Here is a 24,397-nt window from a genome sequence, read left to right as displayed (position 1 = left end):
GATAGCCAAGAGAACCCAAGAAAACATTCCATATTCTCCCAACATGGTCCAAATTCTGCCTATGCTACTTTTTCATTGAATGACTTAAATGCTCATTGTTAACTGTCACGATTTACTTTGAAAATACAATGTATCCAGATGACTGAATATTTTGTTGCGGATAATAAATCTGATGATAACATAAATGCACATTTTGTGTGCATGGCAACAATATATGGGCAAGAATCTTACCAATATTGAAAGATCATAAAATAAAGGGAGAATGATAGCTAATGTTACGCAGGCACAGTCAAAAGCTTGAGTTTGTAGAGTGGGCAACATTGATGGTAATAGGCTAATTTTTTTAACCTGAATTGAATATCAAGACATTGTGACTGAATTTAAGGATTTTCTTTTGACATCTCACATACATTTCAGCTTTATGACACAAAAACATATTATGTTGCAGTTTGAGACTATTAATCTTAAATATTGGTATTAATATTTGGTATGCTTCCTCTCCATGTTCTGACCAGCTAATTGCTTTTGATGTCCTGCCTTTTTTTCTTAGGATTTCTAATATGTCCTGTAATGGTTACTTAAAAAATCTAGGCACTTTACCTAAATTCTTATAATTAGCAAAACAAGCTACTATTTCTTCAAATTTGTTTTTAAATATATATATCACAGTCATTAATGTTATGATTGTAAAAGTAATAAACTTCAGTTTAAACATTCTCTTGTCTAAAGATGGACACAGACAGTTGCCATCAAGGTGTGCATATATACTGACTCATTATATTGTGTGTTTAAAGTTATGTAGAGGCTGGATAGTTTCAGTACTTTACATTTTTATATGTTTGTATGTATTTAAATTGTTGTAAACAATAGTGTTTGTATGGGGAACCCTGAAAGGTATAGCGAAATTTTTCATATCAAAACATTGTTCTAGGTTTGTATCATTAATTGAAAATAAGTTCTACTTAGTTCAATTTTCTCTAAATTATAATTTTGATATTTTGTATATTTAATATAAAGCAATTATTTTAACTTTGAGGAAGATAGGGTTATTTTTTCTGAGATTTCCAAAAACAGGGCTTTTCTAATGTACAGACAGTACCAACATTCCATTCTCTGCTTTATTTGTACTACCCAACACACAAAAAATTAATAATAAATAATTTAAACTTTAGCAATGCAATAAAAGATGCAATAAAAATTATCTCTCAAATGATCTGCTTCATGAAAATGAATATAATCATCAGGATCTTCTGTGAAGGGCCTTTTATTTTTCACCTGAAAAGCTCCAAAACAGAGTTTTCCCATCTACCATTAAATTTTTATTCATCATGTTATACTTTTTGACATACCTGTTGCAAAAAGGACATTTTCAGTTTTTCTAGGAATATTAGGGAGTCATAAGGATCTGTTTAGCGTATTCTAACTTCCTAACTTTTGTGTATGAGTCATTGAATGGTGCTAAAAACACTTTCTGAAAATGACACTACAGATAATTTGTGGCATCTTGAAGGACGATGGGCAGTGAGTAAGGTGAGCCTTCATGGTATAAATTGTTTTCCTGGAATATTTGACTATTGGTATTGCAAATAGTGGGAAAGATGGGTGGGTAGATTCACTCTTTGCCTTCCAGTGGTCATACATATTGTATGGAATTGTAATGTAATGTTAATGTAATCTGAAATTAAACAGTCATTTCAGCTTTGTACAGAGAGGTGGCACAGTGAATAGAATGCCAGGCCTGCAGTCAGGAAGACTTATCTTCCTGAGTTCAAATATGGTTTCAGGCACTTACTAGCTGAGTGACCCTGGGCAAGTCACTTAATCCTGTTTGCCTCAGTTTCCTCATCTGTAAAATGAGCTGGAGAAGGAAATGGCAAACCACTCTAGTATCTCTGCCAAGAAAATCCCAAATGGGGTCATGAAGAGTTGGACAGGGCTGAAATTTCTGAACAACAATGACACAGTTCTTTTTTTCTTTCTGTGGGAGATACTACATTAGCCAGGTATTGTGCATTTGACAATAAAGAACATGAAGAGGTGGTTTCTGGACCTGAACACAAAGAGATACTGCAGGGACACTGTGAGGACTCTTTGTGTGCATCAACTGGTCACTCAACAAATACTAAATACCTCTTCTTTACTCATTATTCAAAATCTTTACTGACAAATATGTAAGTATGCCTCACATCGGGTTATACATTTTTAAAACATTTTAAAATCAAATTATTGATCTGTGCAGCTCCCCCCACCCCAATATTTTCCTTGGTCCTCTCACCACACTAGGGATAACATTAGAAATGATGCCAAAGAAATAAGCAGAATCAAGGCTACAACAATGGAAATGGAAATGGAAATGGAAAGAACAATCAAATAGCTGAAATGGAATTTAGTGAAATTAGAAGGACCAGGCTGGGTCCCAAAGAGCACTGAAAATATACTTCCCTTTCATCTTTGTAGAGGTAAGGGACACTGCATATAATGTTAGCCTGTCAATAAATATTTATTAAATGTCTACTATGTGCCAGGTAAATGTGCTATGTGCTAGGAATACAATGAAAAGTAAAAGACAGTCTCAAGGAGCTCAGTCTAATGTCAAACTAGATTGAGATATCGGCTAACTTCATTGCATTCCCCCACCCAACTTTTTGAAAATTCTTTTTAAAAATTTATTTTTAGTTTTCAACATTCACTTACACAAGGATTTTGAACTCCAAATTTTCTCCCCATCTCTCCCCTCCTCCCATCCCAGGACAGTGCATTCTGATTCTGATGACCCCTTCCTCCAATCTGCCCTCCATTCTATTACTCCCTTATACCCCCCCCCCCCCCCCCGGCCTTATCCCCCTTCTCTTCTAAAAATTTTCCAGCAGGGCAAAATAGATTTCTATATCTCTTTGCCTGTATATCACAATTTTTAACATTTATTTTTAAAGCTTTGAGTTCCACAGTCTCTCCCTGTCTCCCTCTCCACTCACCCTCATTGAGAAAGCAAGCAATTCAATATAGGTAATTCATGTTCAGTCATGCAAAACACTTCCATAATAGTCAAGTTGTGAAAGACTAACTATATTTCCCTTCATCCTGTCCTGCCTTCCATTTATTCTATTTCCTCCTTTGACCCTCTCTCCTCAAAAGTATTTGCTTCTGACCATCCCCTTCCCCCAATATGCTGTCCCTTCTATTATTCCCCCAGCCCTTATCCCCTTTGCCCTTGCTTTCCTGTAGGATGACTAGATTTCCATACCCAATTGAGTGTGTGTGTTATTCCCTCCTTAAGTCAAATCTGATGACAGTGTGGCTCATTCATTCCCTCATACCTTCCCCCTCTTTCCCTCCATTGTAAAAGCTTTCTTGTCTCTTTTATGTGAGATGATTTACTAAATCCTACTTCTCCCTTTCTCTTTCTCCCAGGGAATCCCTCTCAATACTTAATTTGTTTTGTTTTTTAAGATATCATCCCTTCTTATTCAACTCATCCTGTGCCCTCTGTGTGTGTGTATGTGTGTGTGTGTGTATGTGTGTATGTATATGTATATGTGTATATATATATATATGTATACACATATACATATACATACACACACATATTCCCTCCAACTACCCTGATACTGAGAAAGGTCTCATGAGTTACAACTATTATCATTCCATGTAGGAATGTAAACAGTTCAACTTTAATAAGTCCCTTATGGAAGATGGTGGAGTAGAAACAGGACTTTCCTGTGGCTCTGGCTTCCACCTCCTCCAATACATGCAAAAAATTACTCTAAACAAATTTTAGAGCTACAGAATCCACAAAGTGACAGAGAGAAACAAATCTCCCCCTGAAGGCAGCCTGGCAGGTTGGCAGGAAGGGGCTGTCTCACTGAGCTGGGAGCCAAGCCTAGCCCTGCATGAACCATATGGTTTTGGCCCCAGGGCAGCCCCAACCAGCAGAGGCCAGAGCAGACTTCAGAAGTGTGAAGCACCAGCAGCTCTAGTGGTTTCCAGACTCCTCAACCCATAAACGCCAAAGACAAAGTAAAAGGTCAGCGTGGAAGAGGGGTTGCAACAGGAGTGGAAGAGTGCAGTCTGGCCCCTACCCCTGGGGCAAGAAGTGGCAGAAGCATGGCGGCTGTGCTGAGTGACTGCCTCATGAGCTCCTGGCCTGCAGATTGTAGGGGGACCAAGTGACCATTGAGAGAATAATCACTCTTGCTTCAATCAGCTTGGATCTGGATTGCAGTATTGGATGGAGGTCCTGGGGTGTGTGGTCAGGTGCCAGAGCCTGTGTGGGCTGTAGAGAGGGCACCCTCCCAATTGTTCTGGCAGCCGCAAAACCACCAGCAATTTGAAACAAAGATTTCTCCATTCTGAAAGCAGAGTTCTACTGTAGCAGAGTTCAAAAGTCAAGTGATTGACTTGCAACATGAGCAAGCACAGGAAATGCAATTCTACCATAGATTTCTTTTTTAGGGACAAAAAGGATCAAAGCATAGAATGGGAGGAAGACAATGAAGTCAGAACTCCTGCATCAAAAGCTCCCAAGGAAAATATGAATTGGTTACAGGCCATGGAGGAACTAAAGAAGGATTTTGAAAAACAAGTAAGAAAAGTGGAGGAAAAATTGGGAAGAAAAATGAGAATGATGCAAGAAAATCAAGAAAAGTGAGTCAACAGCCTGACTGAAGAAAATAACACCTTAAAAAATAGACTAACTCAAATGGCAAAAGAGGCCCAAAAAGTCAATGAGGAGAAGAATGCCTTAAAAAAACTGAATTTGCCAGATGGAAAAGGAACTTCAAAAACTCACTGAAGAGAATAATTCCTTCAGAATTAGATTGGAGCAAATGGAAGCTAATGACTTTATGAGAAATCAAGATGTCATAAAACAGATCCAAACAAATGAAAGAATAGAAAGCAATGTGAAATATCTCATTGGAAAAACCACTGACTTGGAATATAGATCCAGGAGAGATAATTTAAAAATTATTGGACTACCTGAAAGCCATGATCAAAAAAAGAGCATAGACACCATCTTTCAAGAAATTATCAGGCAAAATTGCCCTGATATTCTAGAACCAGAAGGCAAAATAGAAATTGAAAGAATTCATTGATCACCTCTTGAAAAAGATCCCAAAAAGAAAACTCCTAGGAATATTATAGCCAAATTCCAAAGTTCCCAGGTCAAGAAGAAAATACTGCAAGCAGTCAGGAAGAAACAATTTGAGTATTGTGCAAACACAATCAGGATAACACAAGACCTAGCAGCTTCTACATTAAAGAATCAAAGGGTTTGGAATATGATATTTGGGAGGTCAAAAGAGATAGGACTAAAAACAAGAATTACCTACCCAGCAAAACTGAGTATAATGCTACAGGGGAAAATATGGTCATTCAATGAAATAGAAGATTTTCAAGCATTCTTGATGAAAAAACCAGAGCTGAACAGAAAATTTGACTTTCAAATACAAGAAGCAAGAAAAGCATGAGAAAGTAAACAGGGAAGAGAAATCATAAGGAACTTATTAAAATTGAACTATTTATATTCCTACATGGAAAAATGATAATTGTAACTCATAAGGCTTTTCTTAGTATGAGGACAGTTGAAGGGAGTATATATGTATATATATACATACATACATATATATGTATGTGTAGGAGGGTGTAGGTATGTATAAATATATATGTGAGGGTGTGCATATGTATATACATGTATACATAGACAGAGGCACAGGATGAGTTGAATATGAAGGTATGATATCTAAAAAATAAAATTAAGAGGTGAGAGGAATATATTGGGAGGAGAAAGGGAGAGATAGATTAGGGTAAATTATCTCATATAAAAGAGGCAAGAGAAAATTGTTATAATGGAGAGGAAGAGCAGGAAGGTGAAGTGGAATGGGACAACCTTATTCTCATTGAATTTGGCTTAAGGAGGAAATAACATACACACTCAATTGGGTATCTTACCCTACATCTTTCACAGTATACCTACTATGGAAATGTTTTGCATAACTACACATGTACAACCTATATTGAATTGCTTATCTTCCCAGTGGGGGTGGGTGAGGAGGAAGAAGGGAAAAAATCTGGAACTCAAAGTTTTAAAAACAAAAGTGTATTTAAAAAAAAAATGGTCCCTTATGGTTTCTCTTTCCTGTTTACCTTTTCGTGTTTCTCTTGATTCTTTTATTTGAAAGTCAAGTTTTCTATTCGGCTCTAGTCTCTTTAGCAAGAATGCTTGAACATCCTCTATTTCATTGAAATTCAATTTTTTTCCCCCTGAAGTATTATACTCATATTTGCTGGGCAAGTGATTCTTGGTTTTAATCCTACCTCCTTTGACCTCCAGAATATCATATTGCAAGCCCTCCAATCCCTTAGTGTATAAGCTGCTAAACCTTGAGTTATCCTGATTGTGTTTCCACAATACTTGAATTTTTTTCTTTCTGGCAGCTTGTGATATTTTCTCCTGGAATTTGACTACAATATTCCTAAGCATTCTCCTTTTGGGATCTCTTGAAGGAGATGATCAGTGGATCCTTTCCATTTCTATTTTACCTTGTGGTTCTAAAATATCAGGGCAGTTTTCCTTGAGAATTTCTTGAAAGATGATGTCTAGGCTCTTTTTTTGATCATGGCTTTCTGGTAGACAAATAATTTTAAAATTATCTCTCCTGGATCTATTTTCCAGGTCAGTTGTTTTTCCAATGAGATATTTCACATTGTCTTCTATTTTTTCATTCTTTTGGGTTGTTTAATAACTTCCTGTTTTCTCATAAAGTTATCAACTTCCATTTTCTCCATTCTAATTTTTAAGGAATTATTTTCTCTGGGGAGTTTTTGGACCTCCTTTTCCATTTGGCCAATTTTGCTTTTTAAGGCATTCTTTTCCTCATTGGCTTTTTGGACCTCTTTTGCTATTTGGGTTAGTATATTTTTTAAGATGTTATTTTCTTCAGCATTTGGGGAGGGAGGTCTTCTTTAGTGATCTGCTGACTCATTTCTCATGATTTTCTTACATTACTCTCATTTTTCTTCCCAATTTTTCCCCTACTTCTTTTACTTAAAAATTTTTTTAAGAACAAGGCAATTTATTAATGAATCTGGTGTGGTTTGTCCTAATGTTTCTTGTTGGCAGCTGCCACCTGTCCGGCAATTCTGTCCAGGTCTCTCTGTCCCTGAGGTGTCAGTTTCCGACCCCCGTCCTGGTCCTTCTCCACCATCTTGAGCCCCTCCAGAGCCTGCAGGACCCTCCGGGCCACGCTCTTGGAGCCCAGCTGAAGTGGCTGGGCATGACGCCGTTTCGCTGGCGCCCCCCGTAGATCTTGGTCATGGAGCCCACACCGGCGCCGCCACGGAGGTACAGGTGCTGGGTGGTGGAGGCTGCTCACGTGTAGAATCAGTTCTCATCGTAGGGCACCAGCTCCTTATGCTTGGCAAGCTTGACTGTGTCCACCCATTTGGGGACTTTCAGCTTCCCTGACTTTTTCAGGAAGGCGGCCAGGGCCCACACGAACTCCTGCTGGTTCACGTCCTTCACCATGACTCCGGGCATTGTGCGGGCTCCGCGCGGCCAGCTAAGGGGAAAAAAGCCTTTTACTTAATTTTCAAAATTCTTTTTGAGCTCTTCCATGGTCAAAGACCAATTCATATCTTTCTTGGAGGTTTTGTATGTAGGAGCTCTGACTTTGTTGTCTATCTCTGGTTGTATGTTTTGATCATCCTTGTCACCAACAACATAAGAAAATACTTTTTTTTTCCACCAAGAAAGTAAGCTTTTACTGTCCTATTTTCCCCCATTTGCTCATTTTCCCAGTCAATTACTTGACTTTTGAGCTCTTTGTTAAGTGGAGGGTATACTTCCCCAAGCTTCAGGGGTTTTGTGCAGCTGTTTTCAGAGATATTTCTAGGGATCTGTAAATTTTCAGTTCTTCCAAGGTTGTATGATCTAAGGAGAGGTGTTTACTCCTCTCCTGGTCTGTGCTCTGGTCTATCACAAGCACTATTTTCTGCCTTGGAACTGTGAGGAGGAATCCCTTCTCTACTGCCGCCACAAGTTCTGCCATGCTAGCCCTCCTCCTTGCCCCAGGACTGCCACCCAGGACTGTGACCCAGATCCAAGAGCAGGCAAAGCAAGAGAATCCTGTCTCATAACCAGCAGTGAGATCCCGGCAGTCCTCTTCTGATCAGCTGCTCAATTCTCCTACTGTCTGTAGCTGAGAGCACCAGAAGAAGGCACTGTTGCTGCGGCAGTGGCTGCCAGTGCCCTGGGGCTGAGGCCAGACTACCCTCCTCTTTCACCTAGGTGAGAGAACTTTCCCACTGACCTTTGAAGCTGTCTTTGGCATTTGTGGGTTGAGAAGTCTGGAAACCACCACAGCTGCCTGCTCCAGCCCCATCTGTGCTGGGGTGCAACCCATGCTGGGTTGTGCTCTGTTCCCAGTCTGGTGCAAGAGACCCTTCCTGTCAGCCTTCCAGATTGTCTTGGACTGGAATTTTGTTTCAGTCTTTCATTTTGTCTTCTGCTGCTCTAGAATTTGTTTAGAGTAATTTTTACAGGGGTTTGGGGGAGAGCTAAAGGAGGCCCTGCTTTTATTCCACCATCTTAGCTCTATCCTGCACCCTCAGCTTTTAAAAATTCTTTATTATAAAGGATAGCTCTCTGGGAGATGGAGTGAAGAATGACATATTGGAAAATGTAGGTCATGTTAAAAAATAACAATAAAAAATTTTAAATGATTTTTTTAATGCACATATTTTCCTCCACAAGAATATAAGCTCCTAGGGGTGGCCAGGTGGCACAGCGAGTAAGAGCACCGGCCCCAGTGTTGGAATGACCTGGGGGATTGAATCCGGGCTCAGACACTTAGCATCCACCCAGAAACACCTGTAAGCTAGAGCAAGTTACTTAACTCCAATTGCATTACAAAAAAAAAAAGAATATAAGCTCCTAGAGGGCAGGAACTTTTTCTTACCTCCCCTTTTGTATTTCTATTACCTAACACAATGCTTGTCACATAGCAAGTATTTGATAAATATTTGAAGTAGATAACTTAAATGAAAGAATAGAATTAGGGAGTATTAACATATCTAAAAGTATAAAATGGGAAGCATAATTGATGAGCCACAAGAATTTTTAGAGTGCCTTCTGGTCATAAGTGGATAAGTTTCTGAGCTGGAGACAGGGAAATATGCAGATATCCTCCAATCATACTCCCCTCTCTACAATGGAAATGTTCACAGGTCAGGAAGAAGCAGTAACCAAACCAGATTCTACAACTAATTGGCAACAACTTATTGAGAGAATAGCATAGTGAAAGTGATACAGTGTTGGACATGGGAAGAACTAGATTAAATTCTTGCTTCTGACATTTGTTAGCTGTGTGATGATGGGGGAGTTATTAACCTCTTTCAGCCCTGATTTCCTCATCTGTAAAACCTAGGTCATAATATCTATAGTATCCCCATGAATATTGTGCCTTTCAACATCATGGCCACCCCCAAGGACTGTTGGGTGACTCCAAGTGAGATAAAATCTTTCTTAAACTGAAACTGAAGTTTTTCTTAAACTAATATATAAATTTAAAAAAAAAACTATAATAGCATTGTGATTATTACTCTGTGGTCTATGGTTCAATGGCAAAAGTATTTAACATAAAAGTCACAGGACCTGAGTTCAAATCCTGTCACTTAGGTGTGACATATTGGGTGGGTAATTTAACCTCTCTCAAACTGAGTTTCCTCATCTGTGAAATTAGGGGGTTGTACTAGATGAGTTCTAAGATTCCTTCTAATTCTAAGGTTGGAGATCTTAAGCTAGGATCTGTGAATGTTAAAAAAAAATGATGCCTGTATTTTATTATAATTGGATTCCTTTGTAATCCTATATAGAATATTGTATACATTTAAAATACTATACTGAGAAGGAGTTCCTGGTTTCACCAGCACTGCACAGAAATGGCTGAGAACCACTAATCTTGAGCAATGATTCAATGAGTAAACTTCCACTAACAGTCCTAACCTTTTCTGCTTCCTACAGTAAGCTGCTAGTCTGATACTATGCCCTCATTGGCAAACAGTACAAGGTTATGTTGCCAGAGGCTGACGTGCAAGCCACCAGTGAAACCATTCAACTAACCTCATCACTAACCATCTCCGTGAAGGTACAGATGCCTTAGAAAAAGACATGCTCCCTTTTCTCAGTCTGCCACAGGGCTTAGGACACTGCAGTTTGTGTCCACAGAAGTTAATAAAACAAGGCTTCTTGAGGGGGGCATCTATCTATGGTGGTTGCAAATAACTCAGGGTCTAACCTTTCAAAGTGATCCATGTTCAGCCCACACAAACATATATGAAAACCACCTTCTGCTCCCAATGAGACAGCAGAGTATAAAGAAGGAAAAGGACAGATGTCTCTTCATTCTCTGGATCAGCCCAAAAAACCGAGTGAAAAGAAAAGCAGAATGAGGTGGCTATACACAGTTCTTAGCACAGTGTTTGGCACATAGTCAGTACTTAATAAATGCTTTCCACTCACTTATTCAATGATTTATTCATACAGAGCATCCTGTTAGGCTGCTCAGAAATACCAAGTCATTTGCCAGCCCCTTTTGCTACCAGACAAGCTTTAATATTAAACAAACCACTGTTTAAAAAGTAAATATTCATGTGAACCACTTGATTATTAAAAGCTGTAACAAATACGCAGTGCAAACGGGCTTACAATTGGCACTCTTCCTTTCTGCCAGGCCCAGGAATATTATTCCTTTCAGCACCATGGCTACCACCAAGCAGCCATTCAGAAATGATCCTGTGCATCAAGAAAGATTTTCAAAGACATAGCTTGGGTGGCTCTGAAACTGATGTGGGTCTCTATGGCTTTCATGGTATACATCAAGGTCCCACAGTTAAATGGTACTTGCAGAAACTCTCTAGAACCAAGGCAGGTTTCCATTTCTGGCAACACAATGAAAATTAAATGCTGGCACAAAAAGGATAAAAATGAAAGACAAAAAGGAATGACTCAGAAGGGAAAAAGGGGTAAATTTTATTTTTCCTATTTATTATTCAAGGCTTTTAGTGGCCATGCTGTCATTGGGTATATCCCATCCAGAGTTCTGACATTCATTTCTTCCAAACCCTATGTGGTATATACTACATATCCCTAGCAAGTCTCTTTGAGGAGAACACTGTAAAGACTTCCTGCTTCCACTCAGAAAGCCACTTTCTCCTCATCCATCAGAGTAAGGCCATACCTGCTGATTATCACAGAATCTGCAGTGTTTCCCCTTGGGTCGGTATACTGCTGTTTCTGTAGGCTTTCCTTTATGCTGCTACAGTTTCCTCTGGCGACTTATTTAAGATGCAAACTGTTCTCCATTCTACTAACCTTTGCAGTATTCATGCAGAAGGGGAGGTGGATGACTGTCAAGGTTTTTGTTTGGTCATTCCATTTTAAGTTCCATGTTTCATAGCAATTAAAGAAAACAGAAAAAGATGTGAAATTCCCCATGAACCCTGAGAATTCTTAGTAAATTTGCTCCTAGTACAATGCAAACTCTTTGCAAATGGGGAGTTTTCATTTTTTATTTTTAAATCCCCCATGCCTGGCATCGAAGGCACTTACTAAATGCTTGTTGAATTGACCTCTCTCAAAAAGAATTGGGTTATTAAAACAAAAATAGAAATTCTGAAATAATCCTTACTGCTTAATGTTTAAGAAGAAAATCAGCCCCAAACTGAAATCTCCCATCTGAAAAACAAGATCAAGTGACCAATTTCTAGCCTCACTCATCACCTAAAAAGAACACCAGACACTGAAATTTTACAAAGGGCCTAGACATCCCTAAAATAGAGCTCTTAACCAAGACATTAATAAAAATAAATGCTTAAATGAAGGAGCTACTGGGGTATAATCAGGCTGTTTCTTAAGGGAGATATACTGAAGTTTTTAGTTTCCAGCTTTAATTAAAAAAAAAACCTCAAAGAAATGTTATGGAAATTTCAATAAAAGATTCAATTTAATTAGAACTGCACTTGTATGAACATGCATTTCAAAAGAACCTCAGGGAATATCCTATAACATTTAGTGATGTTAGATAAAAAAGAAGACACTATTGAAAGAGTGGGGCTATTTTATCAACTCTGTCCTAATGCATTACATAGTTCCAAACCTGAATCACAAAAATGGTAGTCAAATGAGGGTTGATGTTGTCATGGCATTGCATGGCAATAACCCCACTGACTGATGGATCAGGTGTTTTGACCTCCTAGGGCTGCCCTCAGCGACTAGGCTTTAGTACCCTCACAGATGTGTATTGCTCAGCTGTCCTGCTAATGAGATGACTTCCATTTAATGGGAACTGGCCATAATGGACATGCTGCCTCATAAAACTGAGATAGGACACAGGCTCTTTCAAAATGATGACAAATTAATGGATCAAATGGCCACCCTGTGTCTATAAGCCCTGCCACATAGTAGCTGAGTACTTGTCACCAGGGCTTCCAACATATTTCTCACCTCTTACCAGAAAAAAAGGAAAAAGAAAAAAAAAACCTTTTTTCTGTTTCATAAAGGCTGATATTCTGAAAAGATGCCTTGCAACACATTTTCCAGCCCAATTCACAACATAGCTTGGTAGATGGAGTACTGGACTTAGAGTCAGGAAGTTGAATATAGCCTCAGATGTCTAATAGAGTGATTAAGAACAAACGACTTAACCTTTAACTTTACCTTAACCTCACTAAACCTTTCTCATCTGTAAAGTGAGCCTAATAACAGCACCTACCTCACAGGATGGCTGTGAATATCAAGTAAGATATATAAAAAAACTCTTTGCAAACCATAAAGTGTTATGAAATAGGAACCATTATTATTATTTTAACTAATATAGTTACTGGATTAAGAAAAAACAAACCACAAATACAATCTTGGGTCACACAAATAGAAAATGCAGCTATTAACAAGGGAAGTAAATGTTCTGATGTACTCTGCTCTGACCAGACATCTGGAGTGTTTTGCTTAGTTCTGAGAAACACATGTTAAGAGGGATACTGGCAAACTCAAATGTATCCAGGAAAAAGAAAGTAGAACAGTGCAAGGTCTGTAAGCCATGTCATAACATGGAATGATTTAAAAGAACATGAGGTATTTAGCCTGGAGAAGAGAAGAGAGCTTCAAATGAGAGTTGACTTCAAGTACTTAAAAGACTGACATATGGAAGATTGGATTTATTCTGTATAACTCCAGAGGCCCAATTAGAAGCATGGGATGTTGTGATATGTTCCACCTTCCCCTCTACTTAACCCCTCACCCCAAGCCCCCAATATGAGTTAGGCTCATTTCCTCATCACCCATTTCCCCCAAAGGAGACTATATTTTTCCCTAGGACTAAATTAACTCAGAGGGATAAAGGCTCAAGCTTCTTCTCCCTTCATGTAGTTTTCTGGTAGCCTCTGGTCATATTGACAAGCTTTATGCATGCTTCAGGGAATAATAAAAAGGGTTCATTAGGAATCCCAGTCCTTAGTGTTTGGCAGCTTTCTTAAGACCCAGAGTCACCATGCTCTACACTGTAGAACAGAGGCATTTTCATATGGAGATAATGGGGCCATGCCTCCCCAGGTTTCAGTGCAGAGTGTTCTTCCTATGCTACAGCTAAACAAACCTTTTGTTTACTATTGAATGACCTATAATCATTTTGCTGAGCTTGAACTAACAGGTTTTCAGTAGGAATCAAGCCTGCTCCTAACAAAAGCAATGGATACAAAGTTCCAGGGACATAGATTTGGCCCAATTTGACCTGGACTTTATACATATTCATATATATGTATATATAAATATATAATATGTAAAGAAATGATTATTTCTCATATTAATAATCAGTTATTGAGATTATGTTTTTTTCCTATTTCCTCCTTCAGAAATAAATTTCTGTAGATTATTCAGTCTCTAAAGGATATTGTCTTGGGGGTACTCCACCTTACTAGGGGACCTTATAAATAGAATCCAGTCTAACTGAAATCTTGCCCTTAGGAAATAAACCCCCATCTGTCCTTCAAATCTTCCACTAGAATTTAGGGTGACCCAGTTTATGAAGGAGAAAACCAACTAGTGAAATCTAGTTTGTGTCCAGAGATGAATTCCTTTGCCCAGATTGTTGGAGGTGGTTGGGTCTCATGATCAGGTAACATTTTCTGCCCAAGCTGCTGAAAACTTTTTGCCCACCTCCTTATTAATATGTTCATGCCCTCATTGATTATTAACCAATCAGTAGATTTCCACTCTCAAGGACACACTCTTTTCTAAAGGACTTTTTAAATGTTCAGTATTATCCAGGAAGGGGCTTTGGTTTATGAGAGAAAGTCAAATGATCATCATTTAATTATCTGCTAGTCTAGTTAATAACATTGATTATTAATTATCCAGAAATTATGTCTTTAGAACTTTTAATATGTCACAATATCTAACAAAAACTGAAGCTATGTAGTGCTTGGTTAGGAATCAGGGTGTGTGAGCATGATGTCCTACCCAGGATAAACTGACCATCTAGAATCTCATCATCATGAGGTTAACTCAGCTTCCTCTCCCCTCTGATTGGATGGTGGAGCCCTAAACTCCTCCTACAGCTTCCTTTACAAACTTTTCAGTCAGCTCTCCACTTTCTGCAGCTCTGCTTGGTTTGAACTCTGCAAACATGATGCCCACTCCATCCCCTAATAAGTCCTTTCTCTCCCCTCCAGACTTCTTTTGTATTAATTACATTGACAACTCCATCAGGGCAGGGTCTGTGGTTTTTTTTTAAATTATTTATATTTTCAGCACTTAGGACAGTGCCTGGGGATACAGCAGGTTTAATAAACGTTTATTGAATTGAATTGAATCGAATCAGGGTGTGCGAATGGTCCAGACTGCTAGAGGAACTTCTTTACAGGTCTCAGTGATCTTTCTAGTCTCCAGAGTAAGTTTCCTAATGATGAGAGCTGTCCCCAAGTGATATAGACTGTTATGGTGAGAAGTGAACTTCTTGTTACTTCAAGTGCTTTATCAGAAGTTACATGACCATTTGTTAAGGAGGTTGTAAAGAATATTACTTCTTATACTACATAGGAGCATGGATTAGTGTATCCCAGGGTCCTTCCAATTCCAGGTCTTTCCCTAAGACCCTAGGCATTGTACTTTGGCACACTATGGCCCCTGATCCCAGAAGCTCACATTTGATAGCTACCACCACATTGACTGTCCCCCTTTTCTTTAGCAATAAATAGCCACCAAGATACTAGATGAATGATTTTTAAAGTCAGTCAAGTAGGCCAGGGGAGCTGGAATAAGACAAATGAGTCTCTACTAAATGGACACCCACTGGAACAAATCCTAATTAATTGCCTTTTGATTAGCTGAAAGCACAATTTCTGCAGAATTTGAAACTGACATTCATAAAGCATCTTTATCTCTAAGGGATGAAAATGTGTAACACCAAAGAACAAAAATGACAACAATAGACAAATATTTGTGAAGAATTAGATATTGCTTCATAGTCATGTAACAAAATATAAATTGTCCAGAGGTACTAATATCCTAAAGATAGTCACAGAACCATAGATTTAGGACTGGAAGGGACAAGAGAGGTCATTGAGTTCAACTCTCATTTTACAAACGAAGAAAGTAAGGACCAAGTTGTTGCTTTCATTTAGTCATGTTAAACTCTTCATGACCGCATGAACCATAGCACTCTAATACTGTCCATGGAGTTTCCTAGCAAAGAATTATCTAGCAAATTATCTAACAGTTACCTAGCAAAGATACTAAAATGGTTGCCCTCTCAGGTGGATTAAGGCAAACAGGGGTAAGTGACTTGCCCGGGGTCACACAGCTAGTAAGTGTCTGAGGCTGGATTTGAACTCAGGCCTTCCAGACTCCAGGCCTAGTGCTCTGGGAATTGGTACCATCTAGCTGCTGCTGAAGACCAGGGAGGTTAAGTAATTTGCCTAAGGGTACTTAGGAAAGTAAATGCCAGAGCTAGGTTTCAATCTCAAGTATCATAAATTCAAAGCTTGTCTCCATTTTACTGCTCCATGGCAGACAAACAATTTTTCTGTCTGAATACCCCCATCCTAGTGTGTTTTTCACTTGTGGGAAGCCAGCTAGCTGTTAGTAAATATATAATTTATTTAAAATTTGAAAAAAAAAATAAGGGAATCTTGATCAAATAAATATAAAAGGGACTAAATCACAAATTAAGTCATAAAGTCCAAACTATGAGCATATTGAAAGAACTTATTTGCTCCCCTCTGTTCCATCTCTATGTCCACTGCTGTTTTATTTTATTGTTTTTTTTTTGTATATTGCTGTTTTAACACTGTTTTCTTCATTCTGTACCACCCTGTAAGTCTTTCCACATTTGTCTTTTTAAAATTCATTAGTATTACCTAAATATTAATTTATCCTTGTTTTTTTGTTTTATTTGGGGGGCAGGAAGATTGCTGCTTCTCATTCTTGGTTTTATCTTCAAGTCAGTTTTGGGTGGGTCAGAAGGAACTTCTAAGAGCTGAGATAGGGGATAGATTCCAAATGGGGAAAGAGGATAAGAGGCCCAGAGAAGAATAGATAGTGTGTGCAAAGGGAGAAAGGTAGTAAAAGTTTCCTTTACCCCTCCAAAGGAAATAGGCAGAAGGGTAAGAAGAACAGAGCAAAGGATATAAGTATGGAGAAATGAAAGACAGCCTTGATATGAAGGTCTATTCTATAGGAGGACTTCAAATACACAGCTGATTTTGTATTTTTTTTGGATCTGCTACAGGTCAATAAAAATTTACCATAAATTATGTTGTGCTTTCCCCATGGCAATCCTGCAAAATAAAAATGCTGTAATATTTTCACTAGGTAGCCTACATACACCTTGAATTATACTGAATTTGGAATCTGTGGACCTGGGATTTCACCAGTGGGGATGCTCTTTCTACCAAGACAGATTATAATCTGTTGTAGAACAGAAATTCTTAACCCTAGGGTTAACTTGCTTTTAAAAATACTTTGTTAACTGTATTTCAATATAATTTTGATTTCCTTTGTAACCCCTTGTATTTTTGCATTTAAATCCAGTTTTCTGAGAAAGGGTCCATAAGCTTCACCAGAAAGTAAAAAGGGTCCATGATACCAAATAAATATTAAAACCCCCAGCTCTACACAATCTTCTAAAGCTACCGGAGAATGAGGGGTTAAATGACATGTCCATCGTTACATGACTAATGTATCAGAGGCTCAGTTGCACCCATTTTCCCATATGAAGGTGCAGCGTGGTGTAGGGTAGCTTGGGTACTGGTCTTGGAATAAAGATCTGGCTTGAAATCCCACTTCTGACACCTTCTAGATGTATGACTTTAAGAAAATCATGTACCTTCTGTCTCAGCTTCCTCACTTGTAAAATGAGAAAGTTATACTTGATGGCCTTTCATCATCACCTTGGGCTTTTCCTCTAACCAGGATAAAAACAAATACAAGGTGCCTCACCCCCATCCTGTGCACATGAGTGCACACACACACACATTCACGCGACATTCTGTTGGGTTGTTGGCTGTAATCAGATGGCTTCAAAAGATTGATTTCCAGGTGCCTGGTTTGTTTTCAGAATCTTTAAAAGTTCTAGCACATGATCCCACCTTTGTTAACAAACTCCCAGGGCAGAGTTCAGGGATGTGACCTTTCATCTCTGACAGGTCTCTTGATCCTCCGGAGGTTTTTTTCAGACACAGCATTCTACAGTTGCTCTACTTTCATTAGACAATCAGGGACAATGGAAGGAAAGCATCCATGGGATACATATAATATATATTCATATCTATCACAATATGTCAGAGAGAGTGAGATAGACAATAGGAAAGTAAGAGAGGATAAAAAGTTGTGGGGAAGAAGATGGGGATTTATAACTCATAGCATCCATAGGCTTTAGAGCTGGTAAAGATCTTACAGACTACTACAATCTCAGCATTTTCCAGATGAGATAACTGAGGCACAGAGGGGGGAAGCTATTTGCCTAAGGTGACCCAAATAGTAAATAAAAGAGCCAGGGTCTGAATCCTCTGATTCCAAATCTGTTATAATATTGAGAGAAAACATAACATGACATGACATGACATAACATAATAAAATTTTAGGGCAGCTAAGTGGAATAGTGGATACAGTGTTGGGTATCTTCCTGAGTTCAAATCCAGCATCAGACACTTACCCTTGGCAAGTCATTTAACCCTGTTTGCCTCAGTTTCCTCATCCGTAAAATTAATTGGTGAAGGAAAAGGTAAACCACTCTTGTATCTTTGCCAAGGAAACCCCAAATGGAGTCATGAAGAGTTGGACACAACTGAAAAAATGAGTGAACAAAAATATAATACCCGGACTGGAATCAAAACAGAGAAAGAAAACTATACAAATATCTCTAATGAATATTGATGAAAAAATTTTAAATAAAATATTAGCAAAATGACTATAGCAATTTATCACAAAGATTATATACTGTGACCAGGCTTGATATTTATAATGTGTGGATTTATTTATGTAATGAGAATTTGAGGGCTTCCTAGTATGAAGAGAAGGAGAGACAGGGACAAATCTTTGTAAAATGCTTTATTCAGTGTTTTCTCAAGAGCTGTACTGTTCAGTGTTTCCTCCAGGGATTCTAGAATTTTTTGTCTGGGGGAAAAAAATCACACCTTACTCCCAGAACACCACTAGTTTAGAAATTCTGAGCAACACAAAGAAGCCAAGGAGGACATAATAGAAAGGGAAATCCCATTTAAAAGAATAATAAACAAACAAATAAAAGAATAATAAATAAAATAAAAAATTTATGCAAAATGCATAAAATATTTGGGAGCCACCAATCTCCCAATGAACAATAAAGATCTGCATAAGTACAATTATATTAATCAAACCAAAGGGATATTTAAGAAAATTGGACAAGTAATAATATGAAATTTTACTTGGAAGACAAAGAAGTCTAGAATATCAAGGAAAATAATGGAGAAAAATAGTAGGAATGAAGGTAGGTTTAAAATTAGACTATAAAGCAGGGACGATGAAGATTATTTAGTACAGATTAAAAAATAGAAAAGCAGATCAGTGGAACAGATTAAATAAAGAATCAGAAACAAATGAATTTTTTTATTTGGCAAGAACTGCTGGGAAAATTGGAAAGTGATTTGGCAGAAATGAAGTTTATTTTCCTGTTTAATACTTTATCCTACATTAAGTTCAAAATGGATAAGTGACTCAAATATATTTTTTAATAGAGAACAAGATTAGGCACCTGACATGATTATAACTAGGGAGAAGAGTTCTTGACTAAACCAGAGATAGAGGTGATCAAAAAAGAAAAATATCAGATTATATGTCAGTTATGTGAAATCGAGGGACTTTTGCTTAAGCTAGTGATGTGAAAGATTGTAGAGAAGTCTAGCTTTCCCATATGCACTCCAGTAGGATCTGGAAAGAGGGTACTGAGAAAGAAAATGGAAAAGAGATAGAAATAAGTTGCTCCATTCAGTTCAAAAGTACAAAGACATCCAGAAGGCAGCAGATGTGTAGAAGGGCCCTCCCAGGGAAGCTAGATTGAGCTTTAGCTAATGAACCTGTAGCCTGCAGGGTAATCAATGGGAAAGGAGCCATACCAAGAAGCCAACACAAACTCCAGGAAAACAGAACTGAATCTAGCCATTGCTGAGAATTCTGAAGGGGAGAAGGTTTTCCCACAGCCTCTCCAACCTTTTTCTTTTTTTTTTAATACTATTTTATTCTTTTCCAATTATATGTAACAATAGGTTTCAACATTCATTTTTCAAAGATTTTGAGTTCCCAATTTTTCTCCTCTCCCTAAGATAGCAAACAATCTGCCATAGGTTATGCATATACAATCATATTACACATATTTCCACATCAGTTACATTATGAAAGAACAATCAGAACAAAAGGGAAAAACCACAAAGAAAAAAATAGTGAAAATAGCATGCTTTGATCTGCATTCAGACTCCAATGCTTTTCCTCCCCTCCAACCTTTTTCATTTTCCATTTTTATCAACTTTGTCAATCTGCTGGGTGAGAAAAGGAATTTTGGGGTAACTTTAATGTGTATTTCTCTTATTAGTGATTTAGAGTATGTTTTTTCATATGACTATAAATAACTTGGATTTCTTCCTTCAGAACCATCTGTTAATATCCTCTGGCCATTTATCAGTTGGGGAATTATTTCTTATAAATTTGAATCAGATTCTTATACTTCTTGAAAATGCCAAATTGGAGAAACTTTGCTATAAAGATGTTTTCCCACTTAACTGTTTTCCTTTTAATTGTAGTTGTGTTCAATTGTTTGTAACACTCTTAAATTTTATATAACCAAGACTGTATATCTTATCTTCTGTGATCTCTTATCCCTTGTTTGGTCAGGAATTCTTCTCCTGTCTATAGATCTAAAAGGTGATTTATTTTTGCTCCACTGTTTATATGACCTTTTATATATGGGTCATTTATCCATTTGGAGCTTGTCATATGATGTGAGATGATGGTCTAAACACAATTTTTCAGATTTCTGTCCAATTTTCCCAGAAATTTTTGTCAAATAGTGAATTATTTTCTTTCTATCTGGGGCCTTAGGGTTCATCTAATACTAGGTTCATTTGCTTCTCTATGTTGTGTACTTACTCTGTACTACAGATTGTCTTCTATTTTTAACTAGTAATTAACTGGTTTGATGATTATTGCTTTGTAGTAAAATATAAGGTCCGGTACTGTTAGGTCCCCTTCCTTTTCACCTTTTGCATTCTCTTGAAATTCTTGACCTTTTTTCTTTCAGATGACTTATTTTTTTTGTAGCTCTATGAAGTAGTTTGGCATGATACTGAATAAGTGAATTAATTTATATAGTATTGTCATTTTTATTATATTAGCTCTGCCTATTTGTAGGCATTTAACATTTCTCCAATTATATAAGCATGTCTCTACTACCATAAAAATTATTTTGTGGTTGTATTCATATATGTGTATATCTTTGTAGTTAGACTCCCAGGTATTTTATAAAGTCTGTAGTAATTCAACTGGAACTTCTCTATCTCTTCTTGCTGGATTTTGTTGGTAACATACGGAAATGCTGATGATTTATATGGATTTATTTTGCATCTTGCAACTTTGATTAACTTATTGTTTTGATTAATTTTTAATTGGCTTTAAAGGTTCTGTAGTAAACCATCATATTATTTGCAAAAAAGTATTTCTTCTTTGCCTATGCACATTCTTTTAACTTCTTTTTCTTGCATTATGTATTTCTTATATTATAGCCATAGTATTTATAGCACTACATTAAAGAAGAGAGGTCATCCTTGCTTTACTTTTGATCTTATTGGAAAGACTTCTAGTTCACTTCCATTACATAAAGGCTTGTTCTTAGTTTTAGAAAGACATGCCTTAACATATTAAGGAAAGGTCCATTTTTCCTATGTTTTCTAGGTTTAAAAAAAACAGGAGTGGATGTTATATTTTATCAAAAGCTTTTTTTGAATTTATTGATGTGATTTTTGTTGTTCTTGTTATTAACATGGCACATTTTGTTTACAGTTTTCCTATTATTGAGTCAACCTTAAATTTCTAATATCAAATCAAACCTCATCATAGTGAATAATCTTTGTGATATGTTGTCACTTTGCTTATGTTTTATTTATATTTCTTGCTTCAATATTTATTAGGGATATTGGTATTTAGTATTCTTTTTCTGTTTTGACTCTCTTTGGTTTAGATGTTTTATATATATATATATATATATATATATATATATACATATATATACATATATTATGCTATGTTACATGATATTATATTAGGACTATATTTGGAGAATTTTACAGGACCCCTTCTATTTTTTCAAATAGTTTTTGTAATACTGAAATTAACTATTTCTTGAAATGTTTGCTAGAATTTGTTTGTAAAGTCATCTGGTCCCCCCTTTTTTCCCTTTGGGAGCTTATTCAATTTCCCTTCTTTCTTTTCTAATTTTTGATTTAAAGGATAGCTTTTCTGGATTAGGGAGTGAGGGACATGTTGTGAAATAAAGGCTACATAAAAAACAAAATATAGAAATAAATTTTAAAAAATCATCCTACAGAACATTGGATGTAACAGTCAGAACTGAGTTTTCATTCCTGATTAGTCACTTGCTAAGAAATCAATATAAAGGTGGGACTGTAACAATCATTTATTCTAACTTGCTAGTACCATTATGCAGCAAAAGAAACTGAGACTCAAGAGAGATGAAGTGCCCTACCCAAGGTCACACAGATAATAAGAAGAGTCAAGATGAAAATCCAAGTTCTCTCCAGCATTTATTCTATAGGATCACTTACTTCTTCACTTACTAGGCTTCAATTTCGTTTTCATTTGGAAAATCCAAATATAGGGTTAAGTGGCATCTAAAGTCCTTTCAGTCATAACACCTATAATTCTATGACTATATAGCATCTCAGACTCCATCTCTTTCCATCTCTTCTCCTCATTTTTGATATTTTGTGATTCTAGGCAAGTGTCAGGAGGAAACAGTGGGGAGATATCATTAACTTCTATTTTCCCCCAAACCTTTCCCTTTCCAGATGTCCCTACTATCTCTATAGAGACCTAGGCTCTCCTAATTTAGTATCATCTTTAACTCCTCACCTCACATATCCAATCAGTTGCTAAATCTCAGCAGGTCTATCTCCATTTTTCTCCCATGCCCCCCTTTTCTCCATTCCTATATCTACCATTTAAGTTCATGCTACATCACCTCTCACCTGGACTATTGCAATAGTCTCTTCATCGGTCTTTGTGCTGTCTCTTCTTTCCAGTTCGTCCTTCATATAATTACCAAAGTGATTTTCCTAAAGCCCAAGTCATTCCCTTACTCAATAAATGCCACTGGCTCCCTATTGACTCTAGGATAAATTTTTTCATCTTTAACTCCTTTTAAAATTTAAATGATAGGCTAAACTGATAGGGCTGGGTTAGCTAAATAGCTCTGTCAGCTCATTCTTTTCTTCAGTGAGTTGCCATCACCTACTGAATCTAGTATAAATTTCTTTTTCAAAGTCCTTTGAAGTTTATTTCCAAACTATCTATCCAACTCTTTTCTTTATGTGTCTTTTCACATACCCTATTCCAGAGCCAAACTCCACTACTGTTTCTCAAAATCATGGCCTATACTTTCCAGATTTCCTCTTAGACTTTGTCCACTTGATTCCATCTTCCTGGAATGTCCTTCTACCAATCAATCAACATATATTTTTTAAATGTCTGCTACATAGCAGGTATATCTTCTAGGCACTAGGGATATAAGTACAGAAAATTAAACAGTCCCCAGCAATGGAATAAGAAATTATGAAGGGGATCTGAGAAACCTAGAAGACTCTGTATGAACCAATGCATAGTTAAGGGTGCAGAACCAGAACAATTTATACAACACTGTAAAACCAAACAACTCTGAAAGACCTTAGAACTAGGATCAGTACAATGACCAACCATGAGTGCAGAGGACTAATGATGAAATACATTACCTATCTTATGACAGAAAGGGGATAGGACTTGAAACAGAATGAAACATATCTTTTGCACTTACTCAATGAGAGAATTTGTACTTTATGACTGTATATTTGTTACAAGGGTTCTCTGTCTCTCTATCTCTGTTTCTGTCTCTCTCTCTCCCAAAGGAGGAGTGTGGGGAGAGAAAATGTAATTTTGTTCATTGAAAAAAATTAAATTAGAAAGTAACAGGTTACAATTTTAAAATAAAGTTGTAATAGCGATTTGCGGTTTCATATATAGACGATCTGTTCTACTTTGTACAGAGAAATGCTCACTTGCGAATGTGTGATTAAGTGTAGAATAAAAAATAATGTTTAAAATTTGAAAACAGTCCCTACTTGCAACGAGCTTACACTCTAATAAGAGAGATGAGTTTATATAATCATATATGCAGCACGAATATAAAGTTAATTAATATAAATATATGCAGAGTAGTGAAATACAAGGTGTTTTGGGTGGGAGGGCACTAGCAGTGTGTGTGTGGGGGGTTATCGTGAAATGCTTCATGCAATAGCTTGACATTGAGTTTATTTATTACTTTTTGATGTACTGGTGTGGATCTCTGCAATCGCTGGGGTAGGTCACACGAGGTGAGGAAACGCCCAACACTAATGTAAATTGGCAGCTGCTGTCCTATAGTATTAGAAAGTTGCCCAGGGCACTACTGCCCAGGCTTGCTCAAGCAGCACGTATGAGATGGGCTGGAACCCAAGGCTTCAGGACTGCGAGGCTGTTTATCACACACACACACACACACACACACACACACACACACACACACACACACACACACACACACACACACACACACACACACACACACAC

At 37.3% G+C, this 24,397-nt stretch overlaps 1 protein-coding gene and 1 pseudogene across 1 annotated transcript in view; both read right to left on the bottom strand.

Annotated features, from left to right (window-relative positions):
• The window catches only part of EBPL (EBP like), a 48,767-nt gene that overhangs the window by 23,804 nt on the left and 566 nt on the right, over positions 1-24,397 (bottom strand). The window lies entirely within an intron of this gene.
• LOC138142543 (small ribosomal subunit protein eS19 pseudogene) lies at positions 7,029-7,577 on the bottom strand (annotated as a pseudogene).

The sequence above is a fragment of the Petaurus breviceps genome, unplaced genomic scaffold (assembly GCF_028583685.1).
Source record: "Petaurus breviceps papuanus isolate PSGF00001 unplaced genomic scaffold, PetGlider_PUasm1.0 90594, whole genome shotgun sequence".
Classification (NCBI taxonomy): domain Eukaryota; kingdom Metazoa; phylum Chordata; class Mammalia; order Diprotodontia; family Petauridae; genus Petaurus; species Petaurus breviceps.
The sequence above is the reverse complement of the archived record's forward strand: the minus strand, read 5'-3'. Positions and strand labels throughout refer to the sequence as shown.